This window comes from Penaeus chinensis, chromosome 27 (genome assembly GCF_019202785.1).
Source record: "Penaeus chinensis breed Huanghai No. 1 chromosome 27, ASM1920278v2, whole genome shotgun sequence".
NCBI lineage: Eukaryota > Metazoa > Arthropoda > Malacostraca > Decapoda > Penaeidae > Penaeus > Penaeus chinensis.
In genome coordinates, this window is record NC_061845.1 from 9,436,990 (window position 1) to 9,441,989 (window position 5,000).

The window sequence follows — 5,000 nt, forward strand, 5'->3', positions numbered from 1 at the left end:
CTCCATCTCGAAAGCAAGAGCAAGAGCATCCGATAATACAGATGCAAGAGACCACATGTGAGAAGAGAAACCCCCCCCCCCCCCGCACAAAAAAAAGGCAAAAAGAAAAAAAACTAACCCAAATCTCGGGTAAAATTTCACTTGTCGTCACAAAGCAGAAAGCGAAAAAAGTAAAGCAACAACAACAAGAACAATAAAAAATAACAACAAAATAATAATAATAATAATAATAATAATAATAGCAGCAGCAGCAACAAGAGCAACAACAACAACAAAAAAAAACATCATCATCATCATAATAATAATGACATAATAATAATAATAATAATAATAATAATAATAATAAAACTATAATATTAAACACATCAATAGAATTCAGAAAAGCATTCCCTCCGATCTACTTCCTTCCGGACCGCCATGAGACCGTACCTATGGCATGGAAAGGTGTCAGCGATTTATTTTCTATGCGGCTGCGGTTGGTAGTGGATAATGGGGGGGGGGGTGAGGGGGAATGGGGAGAGAAAGTATTGGTTGTAGGAGTTGAGGATGGGAGGGAGAAAAGAGGGCAAGGAGGGAGGGAGGGAGGGAGGGAGGGAGGGAGAAAAGAGGGCAAGGAGGGAGGGAGGGAGGGAGGGAGGGAGGGAGGGAGGAGGGAGGGGAAGGAGGAGGGGGGAGGGAGGGCAAGGAGGAGGGAGGAGGGAGGAGGGAGGGGAAGGAGGAGGGAGGAGGGAGGGGAAGGAGGGAGGGGAAGGAGGGAGGGAAGGAGGGAGGGAAACGGGAGGGAGAAGAGGGAAGAAGTGAAGGAGAGAGGGAGGGAGGGAGGAGGGAGAGAGGAGGGGAGGACAGGGAACGGAAGAGGAGGTCAAGAGAAAAGGAAGGAAAAAGAAAGAGAGAGGGAGGAAGGGACGAACGAAGGTAATAGCGAGAGGGAGGAGGAAGAGGGAAGGAGGGAGGAAGAGGGAAGAGGGAAGGAGGGAGGAGGAAGAGGGAAGGAGGGAGAAGAAAGAGGGAAGGAGGGAGGGGGTATGGAGGGAATGTGACCAAAGGGGGGGAGGGGAGGGGAGGGGAGGGAGTAATTATACCACCCCGTGCCTTCCTCAAAGCTCCTCGACTTCCTCCTGTTTCCCTTCCTGTGTCTCTTCCTGGGTCCTTCCTGCCTACCTAACTGCCCTAGATAACCTGGTGCGCGAAAGCAATCAGGCAACAAACGAGTAAACTGGAAACGACAAAAAAAAAAGAGGATTTAGTCTGGTAAAAATTTCTCTGTCGTTGAACGCGTCTGCGCTTTCATATTGGGAGGACCCGTCAAGGCTGTGTCCTGTGTCTCCTCCGCTCTTATTTTCCTCTCTCTCTCTTCCTCTTCCCTGTGTCCCCACTTTTTTTTTTACCCCCCCCCCCTTCACCTTCTCTCTTCTTCCTCGTATACTTCTTACTCTTCCCTTTCCTCACCGTCAGCTTTCCCCTCTTCCGTTTTTGTTGATTTTTCTCACCTCGTCCTCCGCTTTCCCCTCCTGCTCCTCGTCCTCCGCTTTCCCCTCCTGCTCCTCGTCCTCCGCTTTCCCCTCCTGCTCCTCGTCCTCCGCTTTCCCCTCCTGCTCCTCGTCCTCCGCTTTCCCCTCCTGCTCCTCGTCCTCCGCTTTCCCCTCCTGCTCCTCGTCCTCCGCTTTCCCCTCCTGCTCCTCGTCCTCCGCTTTCCCCTCCTGCTCCTCGTCCTCCGCTTTCCCCTCCTGCTCCTCGTCCTCCGCTTTCCCCTCCTGCTCCTCGTCCTCCGCTTTCCCCTCCTGCTCCTCGTCCTCCGCTTTCCCCTCCTGCTCCTCGTCCTCCGCTTTCCCCTCCTGCTCCTCGTCCTCCGCTTTCCCCTCCTGCTCCTCGTCCTCCGCTTTCCCCTCCTGCTCCTCGTCCTCCGCTTTCCCCTCCTGCTCCTCGTCCTCCGCTTTCCCCTCCTGCTCCTCGTCCTCCGCTTTCCCCTCCTGCTCCTCGTCCTCCGCTTTCCCCTCCTGCTCCTCGTCCTCCGCTTTCCCCTCCTGCTCCTCGTCCTCCGCTTTCCCCTCCTGCTCCTCGTCCTCCGCTTTCCCCTCCTGCTCCTCGTCCTCCGCTTTCCCCTCCTGCTCCTCGTCCTCCGCTTTCCCCTCCTGCTCCTCGTCCTCCGCTTTCCCCTCCTGCTCCTCGTCCTCCGCTTTCCCCTCCTGCTCCTCGTCCTCCGCTTTCCCCTCCTGCTCCTCGTCCTCCGCTTTCCCCTCCTGCTCCTCGTCCTCCGCTTTCCCCTCCTGCTCCTCGTCCTCCGCTTTCCCCTCCTGCTCCTCGTCCTCCGCTTTCCCCTCCTGCTCCTCGTCCTCCGCTTTCCCCTCCTGCTCCTCGTCCTCCGCTTTCCCCTCCTGCTCCTCGTCCTCCGCTTTCCCCTCCTGCTCCTCGTCCTCCGCTTTCCCCTCCTGCTCCTCGTCCTCCGCTTTCCCCTCCTGCTCCTCGTCCTCCGCTTTCCCCTCCTGCTCCTCGTCCTCCGCTTTCCCCTCCTGCTCCTCGTCCTCCGCTTTCCCCTCCTGCTCCTCGTCCTCCGCTTTCCCCTCCTGCTCCTCGTCCTCCGCTTTCCCCTCCTGCTCCTCGTCCTCCGCTTTCCCCTCCTGCTCCTCGTCCTCCGCTTTCCCCTCCTGCTCCTCGTCCTCCGCTTTCCCCTCCTGCTCCTCGTCCTCCGCTTTCCCCTCCTGCTCCTCGTCCTCCGCTTTCCCCTCCTGCTCCTCGTCCTCCGCTTTCCCCTCCTGCTCCTCGTCCTCCGCTTTCCCCTCCTGCTCCTCGTCCTCCGCTTTCCCCTCCTGCTCCTCGTCCTCCGCTTTCCCCTCCTGCTCCTCGTCCTCCGCTTTCCCCTCCTGCTCCTCGTCCTCCGCTTTCCCCTCCTGCTCCTCGTCCTCCGCTTTCCCCTCCTGCTCCTCGTCCTCCGCTTTCCCCTCCTGCTCCTCGTCCTCCGCTTTCCCCTCCTGCTCCTCGTCCTCCGCTTTCCCCTCCTGCTCCTCGTCCTCCGCTTTCCCCTCCTGCTCCTCGTCCTCCGCTTTCCCCTCCTGCTCCTCGCTAGGTTGCCTCTACTGGGACAAAGATTCGCACAAGAAGTTGTTCTTCGCTCACCCCCCCCCCCCACTCACCCGAACCCCTACCCCCATTCCCACCCCATGGAGATACGCTCGAGCGGGTATCGGTGGAGGCTGCAGGTATGACAGTTATGCAAACTATCTAGATTTTAAGAACAATGCTCTAGTTACAGTGTGGCCAAACTGGACTGGAAACCTTGTGCATATGGCAACGCTGTGTGACCGGAGAAAGGTTACGCTGGAAAGCTTAGGCCTAACGTTTACAACAATGCAACAACGGCGCAACACTGCAACGGGGAAACTCGACAATACAACAAGCAAGGCATAAACGCTGCTAGAAATCAAGTGAAATCGGACATCGCTGAAACGGGAGAGAGTCGGGCGGCCGCCATATCTGATCAATCTGGAATTCGCATGTGAAATCTTTTTGCAAAAATTTCCCTCGAAAGTGCGTTTTCTCTCATGAGTTTCCTTCCCAAAGCACTGCGTTTCAGCGTGTCATGCCGTCACGACCGAGGAGCGACAGAACCGAACAGCAGTGCGGACGCTGCATTATACAGAGAACTTAAACACATTACATAACTACTGCATAACAAACAGGAAGATGAACAAATCAGTCACGAAATCTCTCTCCATATATATTTGCTCGTGCGCTCATAACTACAGGTATTAAAAAAAAGAATGACCTTTGGCGAATTAGCATACTAACCCACACCGTAACGAAGGCGCGGGAAAAAAACTCGCTCCTGTCAGGGAAAAAAGAAAGAAATTCATCGGGTATTAACTTCTCGAGACTCAAGTTCCTGGCCCCGGCGAGATGATCAATCTATCTTAATTATAATTCAACCTCTCAACCCTCCCCCCCTCCCCTCCCTGCCGTTTCTATTGCCTGGCTGACTTTCTATCATCAAATGTGAGAGAGAGAAAGAGAGAAAGTGAGAGAGAGAGTGAGAGTGAGAGAGAGAAAGAGACAGAGAGACAGACAGACAGACAGACAGAGAGAGAGAAATATACAGACAGAGAATCATTCACTATAACTGCCAAGGACTCCCTCTCGTAGACTTAATATATCCTGCAAAGACGCCGAAACGTGGGACGAGCGGATGTGCAATGGCATCAGAATTAGCTCTCGGGGGTCACGGGAGGCACTCGTCCTTCGCCGGAAAGAGGGGTGAGCGCCCTCCCTTTCCTACGTCGCGACCGTTTTTCATCGCTTTATTCTCCTTTTTCTCTCAGACAGACAGACAGACGGCGTTGGATTCTCTCCCAAGCCCCTAGTTCCCCTCAGTGCCCCATCTCCCCCTTTACCCCTTTCACAACGACCCCCAAACAGAGCACGGACATTCCAAAACATAACCCAAACAAGCGCGCACATACAGTTTCCGAAGAATGCGCCGAGGAACTGATGGGCGGCCTCGCATCATAGGCGTGCGAGGGCGTCTCCGCTCTCGCAGGGGTGAAGCCAACTCCAGCCGCCTCGCCCTGGTCGTGCTGGTCGGGTGTGACTCACCAACGCGACACTGGGCTTGGCAGGCACTTGCATAATTTAAGAATCGGTGACGCTCATGATATAGGCCTAGAGGTATAGTCCAGAGTGTGTATATGTATATATGTATATGTATACACACACACACACACACACACACACACACACACACACACACACACACACACACACACACACACACACATATATACACACATGTATGTCTATATATACTATTCGTATCTAATAGTGTGTGTGTGTGTGTGTGTGTGTGTATGTGTGTGTGTGTGTGTGTGTGTGTGTGTGTGTGTGTGTGTGTGTGTGTGTGTGTGTGTGTGTGTGTGTGTGTGTGTGTGTGTGTGTGTGTGTGTGTGTGTGTGTGTGTGTGTGTGTGTGTGTGTGTGTGTGTGTGTGTGTGTGTGTGTGTGTGTGTGTGT

The 5,000-nt window shown here is 54.6% G+C and overlaps 1 protein-coding gene across 4 annotated transcripts in view; it reads right to left on the minus strand.

Annotated features, from left to right (window-relative positions):
* Window positions 1-5,000, minus strand: part of LOC125039784 — a 106,061-nt gene that overhangs the window by 65,232 nt on the left and 35,829 nt on the right. The window lies entirely within an intron of this gene.